The 16,284-nt window shown below is 47.9% G+C and overlaps 1 protein-coding gene and 1 long non-coding RNA gene across 4 annotated transcripts in view; one reads left to right on the plus strand and one right to left on the minus strand.

Annotated features, from left to right (window-relative positions):
• LOC119379346 (guanylate kinase) overlaps positions 1-16,284 on the plus strand; it is a 183,989-nt gene that overhangs the window by 97,161 nt on the left and 70,544 nt on the right. The gene's annotated exons all lie outside the window — the stretch shown is intronic.
• On the minus strand, positions 12,565-14,237 carry LOC119379347 (uncharacterized). The gene is made up of 3 exons (XR_005181148.2): positions 13,714-14,237; positions 13,557-13,636; positions 12,565-13,090 (listed from the first exon to the last, which is right to left on the minus strand). It is a non-coding gene; the product is annotated as an uncharacterized LOC119379347 (long non-coding RNA).

The raw sequence follows: 16,284 nt of genomic DNA on the forward strand, positions 1-16,284 counted from the left end.
TATGTGTTGCGATTTCTCGGGGAATTAATGTCCGCCTCCTCAAAAAATCTACGCCATGCAGTATAATGGCGTTGTTTGCAATGGGCAAATTTGGCGAATCATTTGAAGTTCTCATGTCCCATGGATAGCATACGCTCCTGCTGGAATGAAACGGCGTGCATTTACTTCAGCTGCCCTTTTTGGTAACACAGCGTCGCCCTCGCACGGCGACATCGGATGTTACATAACATGCTTGTTTGATTTTGTTGCGTTCGTAGGGCATCATTCATTATAGCTGGAATGCCCTCATTGCGGAGGAAATCGTCGCCAATATGAGTGTCCTTTGCTAATCAGGCACTTAGCTGTCTTCGCCCAGCACGAATGAGGATTCCCTAAATGAAGCAGCATGTTCACATAGTGCCACAAAAGTTGCCTAATGTCTAGACATTTTTCTATGAAAGTACTTTCGTTTTCCTAGCGAGAAGTTTACACACGCGGCCACCGTATAAAAGAAACGCATGCCTACATGCATCGCAGGTTGTTTGTATAAACGGCAGCAAAGCTGATGCTGTTTATATGTGAACCTTGTTTGGCTGTACAGGTGCGCCAGTTTTGTTTTGTGTACTTGATCCATCTGTTTGTCATAGAAGGCGACCGCGTCAGCAGAGACCCGAAACGCAGTGGCAACACATCCGAACCACGTGAGGCCGTGTGCGTACGTGGCTGTTCTTTTGTGCGCATTTTAATTATTCACCGGCGAAGGTGACCGCCGGTATATATATAGAGTGGAAAACACGGTAGCAAAAAATGCGCACGTGTACGCTTCGTGTATAGAATGGGACGGCTAGAGATGAATCCGAATGCGAATATTCGCTGACGATTGCGTCACCTATCGTGCAATTAGCTCTGATCACACTGTTTTACAAGAAGACCTCAACAAAGTCCAAGACTGTTTTAACGACTGCTAATGACCGTTAACCCCAATAAATGTAAAGTAATATGTCTCACTCGCCGCCTTATATGTACCCTAAATTATCATCAATAATTCCTTAGAAAAAGTGAACGAATTTAAATATCTCGGCGCCACGCTTTCACATGAATTAGACTGTTCTGCTCTTATAACGCACATTACTCGACACCTTTAGCTGAGCGTCGTTTATACGCTCAGCACCGCGCAGATGTAGCGTCCCGAGGCAGTGCGGGGAACTGCACAGATTTCGCGTTTTTGAGGAGCGCGTCTTGCCGAGGCGCGGTCAGCTTGGCCGCAAAACGACGTCGAAACCAAGTGGACGCACTTTCACGCTCCGCTAAATCGACTTCGCCAGCGGAGCGAGAGATGCGTTCTACGTTTCGCTGCTCGCACCATCGTTCTGCGCACGCACACTATGCATGGTTCCTTCTACGCATTGCGTGTAAATCTTGTCACGCAAACTACAGCTTCTTCTATGCATTTGTGTGTAAATCGCTAGCATATGTAGGTCTGACCGGAGCGGATCGTAAACGCTCAGCTAAAGGTGTCTACTGCCTCCGCTAAACAAACCCTGGGATTTCTAAAACGTCCTCTACGTCATGCACCGCGTCACGTAGCACCAGCATTTGAGACACTTGTGCGCCCGAAGCTTGATTACGCTTCTCCCATGACCCGAGTTTGGCGAAACTCGGGATCTTTCCGAGCTCTGGCGACACCCCCTTTCTAACGAGCTAAAGGGTGAAATCCATCCCTCAGCGCGTGCTCCGTTCTATTGGTTACGATGGAACGCGGCGTCACGTCAAGGGCGGTCGAGAAGGTTGGGTGGTGTCCTCAAACTAGAGGCACCTTCTTTCATTTGTTTGTCGTTCCTGAGTGCAGAAGTGCACCCATGGAATAAAAGTGGCAGAAAGTTCTACTAACTATATTTTTATGTGTGCGCGGGCCGTTTGAATTCATTTTCAAGCGCTCAATGTCTGTACTAAGTATCCTTCAAAATAATCAGCACCATGGCCTCAGAGGTTAGTTCCGACCGGGCGCCTTACAACACCGCGGCTGGAGCTAATATCCGAGACCACGTGTATAATCACCATGGTCGGCGGGGCGTAGCCAGAAATTTTTTTCGGGGGGGGGGGGGGGGGGGTCAAGCATACTTTATGTGTTCGTGCGTGCGTATGTGTGTGTGCGTGTATATATACGCAAGCAAAATTGCAAATTTTCAAGGGGTGTTTGAACCCCCCAACCCCCTTTGGCTACGCCCCTGATGATCGGCCTGTACATTCTAGCGCGTCGCTCGGCCGGCGCGCGCCCTCTTCGTCCTCTTCTTCATCGTCTGCTCGCTCCCCGAGCACGTGCGCCCTGCTGATTATCTAATTGGCTGGGCGGTATACGTAGCTAAGTCAGGACATGCTATGACGAAGCTGATTAAGCCACATGCTAAGGCCGAGCTAAGTAAGCCACGTCTTACTAAGACCATGCTAATGAAGCCGCGTAAAGCTAAAAACAAGCTGATTAAGATCATGTTAATTAACACGACGCTCAATGAGAGCGTGTAATTAAAACCAAGTTAATCAAGACCTCACTCACCGACATCGTGTTAATTTGGATCGTGCTAATTAGGATTATGCTAATTACCTTTGTACTATTCAGGACCTTGCGAATTAAACATGCATTTTTTCCCGTCACATAGCCGAAATCACCTGCTCATCAACATTTGCTGGCAAACTGAAAAGTAGTATTATCCATTGAGTATGAGTGACGACTAATTAGAAAAACTCACCATTGTAAAGCGCACCCCTTATGTAATACCTTCAATGTGAGGTCTTTAAGGAAAATAAAGGGAAGAATGCTGACACCTCAGGAAGCCTCTAAAACGCGTACCTGATCCGACACTTGGGAATACTTCTGCGGTGTCGAGAGATTAACGCCGAGCGGCTCTGGGGAAAACAGTGTCCGGAGTGGAAGACCGCCGCTGAGTTCGGTTCGCCGGCTTCGACGATCGGTGTGGACGGACCGTATGCAAGTCACTAGCTTTGCATATTTAATGAACTTCGTACTTTCAATATGTGTTCCTCGCTAACGTTTCACACACGCAGCCAATACCAAGATGTAGGCGGATGTTACAAAGTATGATGGAATTATCCTGCATGGTTATACCTGTTAATAACGATTGTCACATTCGTAACTGCTTCATTTGTTATTCCTTAAGAATGCTAATTAAGAATGCTAATTGATACTGCATTAAGTGTATGTTCTATGTTTGTTTGGATAAGGCCTTTTTCTCGTTCACGACGTCAATTGGTGCAAACCGGTCACCGTCGTAGCATTTTGCATGGCACATGCCTACAGGCCATTGCGTATAAGAGTCCTGGTGAGGCAGTGCCGCTGTAGGGCTACAGAGATCGACTGATGTTAGTATACCATCCCTTCATAGCATATATTTCACGTTCACAGTACACCTCACAGCCCCATATAACCATACATTTATTACCTATATATCTTATGGGCTTTACTATGGAATATTTTCAGGCTACTCTCGTTAATATTGTATGACATTAACCGTTTGTAATTAATTCAATCATTTAAAACACACGATCGTTCAGTTGCCGCGTATTGACCATGCCATGCACCATCACCATCTGCTTCATACCAGCAGTGTCGTTTATCGTATTATTGTTCTTTTTTTTTCGTTCTTTTTTTGTAACATCTCTTTTCTATCATCTTTTACTCCCCCTCCCCCTTTCCCCAGCACAGGGTAGCCAGCCGGTCTGAGAACTGGCTAACCTCCCTGTCCTTCCGTTTTTCTTCTCCTCCTGCTTCATATCCAACTGTTCTGTCCCCGAATGAAAGGAGACTTTCCGTCGCTGAGTTGCGCCAGCCTTGATGCGACTCTTTCGCAGCGCCAGCCTTGGCGATATTTCAAGAGCACCGCTCGTGGGCTGCATGCAGGTCACGAGACGGCGCGGTCGCTTCCGTAGAAATAATCCGTATGATCTAAACATTAAAACGGTGACCTCTCCATAAAGTGGACTCTCCCTTTCGGTGGGTAGACGGCGACGCCACTTTTCATTGTCAGTGATCGCTACAATCACCAGACAAAAACAGCACAAAAGACATACGAGCGATTCATTACATAGAAAACATGGAAAACAAATACGTGGAAAACCCGAACTCAAAAAGGCGAGCGCTCTTTATACTCAGGAACGTAATTAGTTCGTTTTCGTTTCACTCGCGATGTTGAGTATATAGAGAAGAAAAAGGCTTGCAATAACGTGTAAGGGTTGAGGTCTACAATGTCTGCCGTGTCACCCTCCCAAGCACGCTGTCAACGGGTCTCTTAGTTGCTAACTGCTGGCGTTAAGAAACGTGCTAATTTTCACCTGTGGTTGGAAGATGGTGGCTCCAGGGGCTTCGTAAAATAGTCGAAAAAATAAACATCCCATTATCTCCTCTCGTGCAGATTATCGAGAGCACGATGAATTCACGAGAAAGTGAGGTATTTGTTACATATGTCTTCAACGGACATCTCTTTTGAGCTTTGTTCAAATTCATTTCACAGGAAACCATCTGTAGGACGTGCAGTTATGTAGTTATGTTATAAGGAGACGGTTAACCTTTGTCCTCACCTACAGCAAGCTGTATTAGTGTTCGCAGCATTAGCATTACGGACCGTCTTCTGACCATTATTCAAAAACACCAATTTAAACACCAAACGATAGAGATATATTTTATTATGGGTGGAGCTTCAGCCTAATTTGGTATGGGGAGCGGAAAAGAAAGGAAAGGCCCGGCACATTGAAAGCCACAATGCAGACGAGAACCTCCAAGTTAATTATGTTCGTCGCGCCAATAAATACAAAATAAATGATTAAATCTTCCCGACAGAGTTTGTATAGTTGGGGTCTTTCCCATAGACGGGCCATCTAAAGGGGGACGTCAAACTTTTACTCAGTCAGACCTTTCATGTCATTTTTTCATGCGCAGGGTTATGGCTGCGCATGTTGGTTTTTTTTTTTTTTTTTTTTTTTACGACAATGGGGACCAAGGACCCCTGATTTTGCATTCAAAGAACTGTTTACTTCCCACGTTGACCCCGAAAGTCGGGGACCAATGGCAGGCCTTTGTGAGAAGCTCGATTTTCATGTATCCATCGCGGAGCTTGTTTTCTGTCGGACAACAAGGTGGGGAGAAGCCAGCGCACGCATATGGTCTTTCCTAGTTTGTGTACTCGTGACGTGGTTCACTTTAAAGAAAAAAAGTGCTTGATCCTTACGACACTCTCGTGTTCGCTGTTTGCGTGACAGGATGCGGAGGCCATTTCCGCCAGGACGCAATCAACGCAGCAGCCGTGTTCGAGTGCCGTGATATAGTGCTCGCTTCCTGCTGCTCCGTCCACCTTCTCTGTGTTGCGAAGCTCTCACCGCACATCTTGTCTCGCTAAAATCATGCCACATTGCGCAAAGCTGGCGTAGTGCAAGCGGCCTGTTCGGACGTAATAGAAACTCATAGTTCGCTGACGTATTGCTATGCAGTGCAATTGATTCGGGTCCTACGAAATAGCAACTGGTTAAAGTTTGTTCCGCCTGAGCGCACGTACACTGGAACTTGTTGGCGGAATTTCTGGCGTTATCTCCATTCCAGTTGAGTACCGAGCTTTGCTGATCAGTATAGGGTGCAAGCGGCAACCTGCTCGCTTTTCGATACTGTATACCTGAAGAAAAATTGTTTGCTCGTTATGGAACTTTAGGCATGACGCGTAAAGGCAATTTTTCCCAAGTTAAAATTACAGTTTTGTAGTTTATTCGTAGCACAAAAGAGAAATTAACATACATTTTCAGCAGTACATTAGGCAGTCTCATAGAGTGTCATACTATAAGACTAGAGAGAAATCTGGCGCTGCGATCGTTCAACCACCGAGGGAATAATGGGAAGTACAGGCTTCGGATTGGATCGCGCTAGCTAGCGAACTGTCTACAAGTATTTTTCTACAGTTCCAGTTTCGTTTCGCACTCAGAAGCCGTACCTTGCCGCAATACCTACGGTGTTCTGAAGCGTGGGTGCGCGTTGGGGTGCGGCGCAAAGCACTGAAGCGGTGTCATTGTTGTTGAAAGTGGCTGGAGCGAGCTATAGGTCTCTTAGTTTGCGGTGACGTTGCGGCTTCACAGGTTGCATTTGACAGTTTTAGCAAAGCGTCGTTCACTCACCGGTCCGCACTGATGTAGCGTCCCGAAATCTATGCAGGGAACTGCATAGATATCACTTTTATATATATATATATATATATATATATATATATATATATATATATATATATAAGACTAGAGAGAAATCTGGCGCTGCGATCGTTCAACCACCGAGGGAATAATGGGAAGGTACAGGCTTCGGATTGGATCTTCGCGTCTTGCCAAGACACGGTCAACTTGGCTATATCTTCGCGTCTTGCCAAGGCACGGTCAACTTGGCTATATCTTCGCATCTTGCTAAGACACGGTCAACTTGGCTATATCTTCGCGTCTTGCCAAGGCACGGTCAACTTGGCTGCAAAATGACGACGAAGCGCAGTGGACGCACCGCAATGCTCCGCTGAATCCCCCTGCGTGAGTGTGAGCCACGGATACAAGGATCTGCTCTGCTCTACGCTGAATCGGCTTTGCAGCAGAGCGAGAGATGCGTTGTACGTACCGCTGCTCTCACGATCGTTCAGCGCACGGACAGACGCGCCTGGCGTCGCAGCAAAACATACGCTAAGAGTCCATAAATAGATTATGTGCTCTTTCGAGGGAAAAACACGTATGCTTGTTTTCAGTTGTAAAAAAGAAATAATTCATCATTTGGTAATGCCAAATCTGGAATACGATTGCAGAGCAATGCAGCAATACCCTGGTGGTTGAATTTGTATCGGTTTCTCTTCAGTCTCACGGTCACGCAAACTTTCTGCAATAAGTTTTACGTGCGGAAGAATGAAGCAAGTTTTAATTGGAAATAACTTCACATCGCTTTGTTTTAACTCGATACACAAGCGCCGCGAATCTCAAGAACGTAATTCATCCGAAGCAGATCCGAAGCATAATACGTTTACCATCATTCCCATGGTGGTTGAAGCGCCGCTCAAGGAGCCCCGCATAGACACTAGCGCCAGGTTCTCCTCTACCGGGTTTTGTAATATGAAACTGTATGAGTACTGAGCTTACCCAAAGTTTAACTTCCTTAGCTGGGTTCTCCCGTTTTACAGCTTATACAAGATCATGATATAAGCAGCCGCAAGATGCATCAAAAAATAAAGAAATGTACCCATAAGAAGAATATCTCATAAAAAGAATGTTTCATTATTATAAGCTAACAGGAGCATAACATCAAGATCACATAAGTCATTAGTTTAATAACTTTATAACTAGAAAGTACATCCATAAAGTGAACATAAGCATGCAAGAGAGTGGTAATTTACATACCGTATAAATCGTGGAAATTTTTTTTAAATGTCATGACAAATACTACACTTTTTTGCGTCCACAAAAAAAAGATTGAATAGAAGAGTGCGAAATAGTCGTGTGTTTTGTTCGTCGCGCGAACAAAACACACGATATTTTGTACTTGTATTGCTAGGCGTCTTTATATGCTTCAGTTTGATGGGATATACAGTCTGGAGAAACCTGTTCAAAAGGTTCGGCGTTCTTTCAATACAGGTATGTAGATCAGGTGTCATTCATTGTTTGTGGGGTGTATGCTTTATGGCAAAAAAAATGTAAACTGTACGGTAGAGTACAAAAAAGAACACAAATGAACGGAACTTCAGTGTTAGCATTTCATAGTTGGAAGTACTAACAACAGATGATTCATTAAGAACTACAAGCAACTTAGTTTAGAACAAAGAACGACACAGTGCACCCCTTTTACGCTAGGCAGATTTAGCAATGACACGTTACACATCCATTTCCAGGATGAAACCAGGTTTCAGAAAACATGGCCAAATGAATGCCTACTGCCAGTCTAAACCAAGAAAAGTAGATATTTCGTCATGTTTGATTCCTTCGAAGAACAGAGCGTTGGGTCGGGCGAGTTGGTAATCCGTTGTGAACGGCATTTGCGCAGTATTGGAAGTGAAAGTGTCATATTGCAAGTAAAATGAACACAGTTCACAAGATGGTAAGACGCTGTATACACCGTTACACTCGAAAAAAAAGAAAAGTTGCAGAGGATCCCTACGCATATTCCTGGGCGTGCCTATAGGCGTGCGCACGGGGGGGGGGGGGGGGGGGGGGTAGTAGTCTGCCCCATACATTGACTTAGTAGGGAGGCGGGGGGCGATGCGATGAACCTTCGCCCCACTGATGAGGAACCCTGCGCACGCCTATGCAAGTAATGCAAGTAATGCTGCAGGCTGCAACTGCTGCGGCAGTTGGCGCCGGCGTCAGTTGCGCTGTGAGAGGTCACGTGTTTTCCGGGCACAGCTGTTGCGGACGCCAGCTGTGTGCAAACCTTCGCCAATGATTTCCCGTTAAACAGTCCCTAAAAAGCTCTGAAAATACAAATATATATTATCTCCTGGCGTTGCCCATCTTTTCGGCACGATTCGGGACGCCAGCAGTTTGTTCACGTGACGTCATGAGGAGATAAGCTCTCAAGTGGTCCATATACGGGGGGTTTCTCAGTCGTGCATTGTCTCCTACCCTGCTTTGTCATGCACGCCACGGTGGTCTAGTGGTTATGGTGCTTGACTGCTGACCCGAAGGTCGTGGGATCGAATCCCGGCCGCGGCGGACGCATTTTCGATGGAGGCGAAAATGCTCGAGGCCCGTGTGCTTAGATTTAGGTGCACGTTAAACAACCCCAGGTGGTCTAAATTTCCGCAGCCCTCCACTACGGTGTCCCTCATAATCATGCCGTGGTTTTGGGACGTTAAACCCCAACATTTATTACCTTATGCTTTGTCATGCAGTCGCACGCCCGTGCTGCCTTGTCTCGCATGGCTGTTGTGCGCGATCTGCTGATTTCACGACGTTTTGTGTGTTTTCGACGGCGCAAGCGGAGATAACAGCGCGTAGCCGAAAAGCGCGAAAACCTAATAGGCTCAACTCTTAGTGGTGACATTGTCCACGTGTTTTATGAAGAAATAAATGGCGAGGAGAAGATAGCGCCTGTAGGAAAAATAGTGAAGGCGAGAAAAAAGAAGTTGAAGTCGGACCTTTAAAAAACTTGCATTTGCTGCATATATTTGTTGGCTCGTGAAGGCTATTCCGTTGACGGAAAGAAAGAAAGAAAGATTACATCGTCAGCGAGCACCAGCAAGCCCGCGACATATTCGACATATTCATTCAGTTCTAAATCATTTCTATAATTTCCGTTGAATGACACTTCGAATGCTATTAGGTGATATATCCACAGAAACCATATATCTTCCAAATAGGACTCGGCATGAGCCAGAATGCTCTTATGTGTCGACCCATCTACGCAAACAAATCCGCTAAGTTATCCTGTCTCCCGGCAACATGCAATCGCGGGAAATCCAGCTCGCAGTGTTGAAGGGCTACTGCGCTGACTCTCCGGCGCGTGTTCTTACCGAGAAGAATGACGTAACGGACGAGCGAAATAGAAGCGGGATTGAGTGTGCTTGCCAGGAAGCAGATAGCGGCCGCTCTTTCAACACACGCCGCCTTTTTTTCTCAATGGGCCGCTGCAGCGTGCCACGCGGCATGTGACTCGAGCGCGGACCGCAGTAGAGGAACTGATAACAACATCGACGGCCGCCATTTCTTGGAATCGAACGCTTCCCTCGTGGAGAGCGTAACAAAATTTTGCAGCGCGTATTGCAGAGCCTTCGATATCATACCAACGTGGCCAACGGGGACCAATGTGTACGACAATGCGAGGCTCTTCAAATTTATTGCGTGCGCCGTAACTATTATTTTCCATCTGAGCAACAGAGAGCAGGGAATGAAACGGAGCAATAAGGTTCGCAAAAATAAATGTCGAATGAGGCCGAGTTTCCTGCGCGCCGGGCTCGGTAAGTTTCGATATCGCCCTTGAAATGCGATGACGAATATCTCGAAATACTTGCAACTTCCTTGATTTCTAAGAAATGCCATAAATTGGCACGCACTACAACTTTCTAATATGAACAGCTGCCCTCAATTCAACACTTAAAATATTAATTATAGATTTTTTGTTAATTAGTCACGCCAATTTCATTTTATCTGCGGCAAAGTATTTCCGCCTGAGCCCGGGCCATTAATCTGCCGGACAAACAATAAAGTTCTTGCATCCATTGACACAGAGTTCGTGTGCGAAAACGATATGAGCCTGACTCAGAATTTTTATTAAAAATCTACATTGTCTAAAAAAAAACACCCTGTAATTATGTCGGAGCCGTCATCTTGTACGGCGCATTTGTAACAAGCTGTGTGACATCGGGACGCTGGGCATTGGGCACGTGACGTTTTTAATTACCGCCTGTTCTTATTAAAGCAGCGCCAACTGAAGCACCAACTCTCTCATCTGCAGGTTAATTGGACGCGTCTCAAATCTGCCCGCGGCTATCTATTCAATTACGTAACGCCTTACGAACGTAAGCTTTATTTTTTTTTTTTTTTTCAGTTACAGGAGAAAATTACGCTAGCACCGTGCAAGGACCGTTCTTTTTCCGTTCTTGCTATTCCTGATTTGATCTGGAGCCAAAATACGCGCGTGACGTATGCGGCGGCGCGTCATCAACGAACGCTTGCCAGGTGCACAGACAACGACGATGACGTGTCCAGTCACTCTTTCCGGCTAGACCAATGCTCGCTCAGAGTCCGCGGACACCCGCCGGGTTTCATTGCGAATGCGTTATCTGTAGTCCCGCGCGCCTTTGCACACCCGCACGAGCTTTTGTATGAGCGAGAATGCGCTTCGATGCTGCCCGACTCCGTAGCATGCAGAGCCGCAGTATGAAGGGAAGGTCGAGAAATAATATACTATGATCGAAAATGCGGCAGGATCCTGTGATACTCCGACATGCTGTGCTATATCAAGCGTAGAAATGCCACACTATAGACCAGACACGTGACGATAGTGAAAATCCTCCTTGTATGACCGCTGGCGCCCGAAATGTATACTGATTATGAGCACGTCCGCATTCATTAACCTTTTTTTTACAGAAAACGCGGAGGTGATGACGATATTTTGACTCATGTACAACGTTACGCCTTTATGAGTCGGACGTATAGGTAGGTATATTTCCATGTATAATTCAGTGCAAGCACAATTACCAGGACATAATTGAGTGCTAAACTACAAAAAGAAAATGCAAAACTCCAGCTGCGAGAAGAGAAAAATACGCTCACTTTTCAAGCTCGCGACGTGCGTTCGATCCTTTTAACGAGTGTGTGCATCCAAAGAAAAAATCTGCTTGCGCCCTTTGGGTGCTTATCTCGCTCCCATACGATAAACGTCGCCTATCTGGCGCGCCTTTCCTGTGGCGCCGTGTGCGCGGTACTCTAGAACACGAGCGGCATGCGCGTTATCAGCGTGACGTATACGACATTCTTGAAAGCGAGCGCAGGGTTTTCTTAACCCCTATATCATCTGCATCCTTTCTCTGTGTTTCTCAAGAGAGGAAGAGTATATATGCGTGCCGTTTATCTTTTGAGGACAAGATGCGCCACTAAGAGTTGAATGCAGAGATTTATATATGACGGCGACGAGCGGCCGCGTAGAAATGTACGATGAAATTGCATACACGTAGTTATGAGAACAGCGATTCACAGTTCTTATCGTGCACGTGAGGCGCCGGAGAGAAACGAGCATGCTGCTGCTCCGTCGCTTCAGAGGCCTCGGCTGCTTTATCGCTGCCCGCCTCATTCTCAGGAGCAAATTTCTTAACAGCCGTATCGCAACGGGGTCCGTGGCGAAACGCGTAGTTGACTTCCTGGCGTCGGCAGTGACAACGCGCTCGGCGTGCGTCGGCCTTTCTGCCGTTGCTCGGAGAAATGGCGACTCTGCGAAAGTGCCGACGCAGAACTTGCACGACGGGAGGCGCGCTTTAGGACGCTTGTTGACGGCGAAAACAACGTCATTATTATTGTGCCTGAAGCGCTTCCCCCGTGTCATGCAGACCTCGCGCGATGCTGAAATCTAGAGAGGAAGTCATCGTGACAACGTTCACGGCTGTCGCAAAATGTTAGGCCACGAGGCTGCCGGTAACACAATTTCCCCCAGCACAGCTATGAATGCTTTGACACGAGGCGCATGCCGAGGTCGGCCACACGCTCGGCGTAATGATTGCGCTCAGTTGGCAGCTGATCCCGCTTTGACCAAAAGCTGGCTTGTAGTAGCCGTTTTGCGGCTCTTGCGCAATGGCTTTTCGGCTGTCTCCCAAGAGAACTGCGATTGTCTTCTTGCGAAACGCGTTCTTTTGTCTATCCTTGCAGAGGTGTGTAACCCATTGTGCAGTTTTGGCGTAATAAATGCTGATAATTTAAAAAAAAACAATGAATTGAAAAACATTTATTTTTGTAACCAGTTCCGGCGTAATAAATTCTGCTAATTTTCAAAACGATCAAAAAACGAGAAATTGTACGCGGTCACACATGGGCGTCGTCGGTAGGATTTTGTCGGGGGGGGGGGGGGGGGTACGCAGCAATCGGCCGTTCCTTTATTTCTGGTCACGCGTTCCACGAAGAGCCGAGGGTTATCTGTACGAGCTGTTCGTTTGCCCTCAACTGCGGTAGGCTCAAGCAGTTCGAGCGCGATCATCTGGCCTGGAGTGGAGGAAAAGCTCTTGTGGCCAACGCCTCCCGATTTAGCGATCCTTGTTTGTTTCCAGTGACGCAGCAGCGCATGACGCGCGTATCTTCCGCGTGGCTTATCTCGCAGAGGCGCGTGCTTGAGCCCGCTCTCCGGTTCGTTCACTCGACCTCCCGAAAGTCCGTTGATAACCCTGCCACCTCGAGGCGATCGTGACGCTCGTGAAGTCGCGTTATCAGCGGCGGCCTTGATTGCGACGGCGCAGTTCTGCCGCGAGGGCATCGCAAAGGTCGTCTAAAGAAAGGCGCCGCTGCGCGCTTCGTCAGCAGTCTCCAAAAACAGCACGACGCTTCCGAACGGAGTTCGGCTGCTACCAACCGCAGCGACAGCAAAAACGATAGAAAACGTGGCAGAACGCGGCCTCTGGAAAGTAAAACGGTGGCACAACACTTAAATCACGTCAACCGCGTCACGTTTCACGTTACGATTATCTCGGCTGCAATGACGTTCCTGAGCACTCCGAGTAATATCCTACTTCATTCTGTCACATGAGCCAAAAATATACACACACTGTTCTAGAGGAAAGGCGAAACGCACATTGCCTTGCTGCTAAGTTAAACGACTTCGCACGCCGCGGCCACTTATTTCCGCATATGCATACAGCACGTCGTTTAGATGACGTTCGCCATCTTGCGCTCTGGTGCTCTTCGTTGTCGGCAACGGACGATGCTGGCCGACAGCGCAATTTCTCCATTGCCAAGTGAACAAACAGGATGGCTCTTGAGAGCAGCGACAGGTATACCTCACCTATTACGCGTTCCAAACCGAAACGACGTTTTACATGGACGCCACGCGAAACACAACTGACACATAACTCCGCGACACATACCGTGTAATGCAGCGAGTCAAACGGCGGTGACGGAAGCAACGGGCAATAAGCGGCGGGCACATATGCTGTGCAGAACGGCCCTGCAAGGGACGGGAAAGGTTAGCGTGACTTGAACGCTAAGACATCGCATTACGGTCATTACGTCTCGCTGACTTACGATACGTTTGTTTAGTCCAAGATCGAGCGAAGCTAGCTTGCGTCACGACAGTTTTCACATGTCCGTTAGGAACGTGGCGCGAGCATCGCAGAGCATCGAGACGTTTGAGGCAGAATTTGGCGTCAGCGACAGAGCTAATGTGCCCGTAGATCCACGGCGAGAGCGGGCCACGACGGGAGCAAATGTCGCCGACACGAACGGTAATCCAGGAGAGAGCCAATCATCCAGGAGAGCCACCACGGGAGCGCAAACCACCAAAGGAGGTCTGAGCGCACGGGGCCTCCCTTTATAGCGGGCCCTTATCTGCAGCCGCCCGCCCCTTTGGCGCGGCGCCAGGCCAGGGCGCGCTATCTTGGGAGCACGGGCCGCCTCATGCCACAGAAATGGAGCGAAGGCCGGCTGCCATTGCAGCCTACGGCGTAGCCGCTTTCCGGGAGCCTCCGAAGGTGCCTGCAACCTCTGCGTCGGAATGGCCAGCGTCCGCACACTTTTCGTGATCACGCGCGTCTGTTTTCGCAATACCACGTTTTTTCTCGAAGCTTATTCTTGTTAAAAAACGTCCGGTGTTTGCACATTCTTTCCTCCTCGCTTTGAAGCTCGCCAGCTCTGTGTTCTGTTTACACGTGTTCGATCGATTAGCATCATCTATAGTTGTTGACTGTCAGAGTCCACATGGACGGATATTATATATGCATGCTTTGAATATATGAGGAGGCCTTACGACAACGACTCGATGATGACCGCACTCATAGTAGGCTTTAAATGATGTATATCAACAAACACGTTTGAGAGGAGCTAACTGCTGTCGCACTAAAAATAGGACACGAGCGGGTGAAGTAACAACGCAAAAGCCGACCGTGATATAGCACCACGAAAGTTATACAGTAACGAGGCAAGAGCACAAAATCGCACGCTACAAAAGAGGGCGCGCATAAAATTACACCAATGCGATACAAGATCTATTTCCAGTATGGCGCGTGCATGTTTTTGTATAGGGTGAACCTATACCGCGCCGTCAACAAGTTTGTGAAGCTGTGTGCCGGCGCCGGCCAAATAGGTCACGTCCCGTTCTGTGCTGTCGTTGTACGTAGGCAACGTTCTTCGGCGGCTTCTACGGCGCCGTGTAGAAAATAAAAATGCGACCATGACGCTTGCGTGCCTGCCTTGTCGGCATTATCTCAAATGGATTCGGGCTGCCAAGATAAGGTTGCAGCAGCGGCATGAGAGCGGAGGCAGTGAAAACGAGTGCTATTCCTAGGTGACCCATGGCTGCGTCTTTCGCCTGGCGAAAACGCGACGCATCTGGCTCGCTGTTGGCTACCTGGTGTTTCGGCGCGTGTTAGAGGCCATAAGTGGTTAAAACTTGAGCCCTTTACATTCATGACGTCATGGCCATGGTGCTTGCTTTTTTCGATATATTTTCCAGCTTTTATGTACACTGAATGCGGTCTTCATACAGACGCGTCGCTGCATATTCACAGTGACCGCTTTCGCGAATCTGTCTCGTCGGGAGAGTAAGTTTGTCAACAAAACGCACCTGTTACGTCAGCGTTTTCCGTCACAGAAGCGTACTTTCGTACAGGCAACACTTCAGTTATCGGCTTAAGCATACGTGTATACTCAGCTTTGTTTCCTATCTTTTGCTTCTCAGTCGTGCTATGTGCTTCTCTACTCGTAAATATTTATAGTGAGTGATGCGCGTACGTACCTGGAAGGTGCCAGGTATAGTTTTCCAGTTTGCAACGCTGCATAGCGAGGTGCGCCCAAGCATGTCGCCGCCAATGCGAGAGCTTTGCTGTCAACGAGCGCAAGCAATGGTGACGATGAGGGAGGCTTTGGCAGCTCGTGCGCCTTGCTTGCGTGAATAACCTTTCCGCGGATGCATTTACCTTTTCGTGCCTTTATTAGAATGCGTTTAATAGGATGCGCTTCTGAGTGATCGTCTTTAACCTGAAAGGAGAATATCTCGCTCCTTCTATGGCGCCTTAATTCCATTCGGGTGGTATAAGGTGTTGCGCATATGTCCTTGGGAGCTTGTATGTGCAAATGTACGTTTACGAAGATATAAATTGTTACTAAATAAATAAACTTGCTTGCAAGAAACACGATCTGAATGTAAGCCATGCCATACTGGGGCATCCCGCATTGATTTTGACCACCTGGGTGTCTTTCACATGCACCTCAATCAAAATGCGGTTGGCGTGGCCGTAATTGAACCTGTGACCACGAGGTCAGCAGCGCAACGTCATGGAGCCGATGCGCTACAGTGACGGGTCACGCCCTCTAACACATAGGACGTTCTCTTTTCCACACCCAGCACTGTTGTGGCGACGCAAGAGAGCGGAAAGTTTGCGCTTGCATGATAGGGAGCGAGACGGTCCGCCCACAGTGCGCGGAGCCGCAGTATTTCGTCATGCATTTTTATAGCTCGACATCCAGCGCTCCCGGGAAGGGTCAGCCGTATCTCTCTCACAATCTGTCTGCGTTGAACCGCTGCGACCGGTGCTGGGTCTCTCGTCTGCATTCAAGACCGCTCCCAGACATCAACAGGCAGCTGTGCTGTAGCGCAAG

This window comes from Rhipicephalus sanguineus, chromosome 1 (genome assembly GCF_013339695.2).
Source record: "Rhipicephalus sanguineus isolate Rsan-2018 chromosome 1, BIME_Rsan_1.4, whole genome shotgun sequence".
Taxonomy (NCBI): domain Eukaryota; kingdom Metazoa; phylum Arthropoda; class Arachnida; order Ixodida; family Ixodidae; genus Rhipicephalus; species Rhipicephalus sanguineus.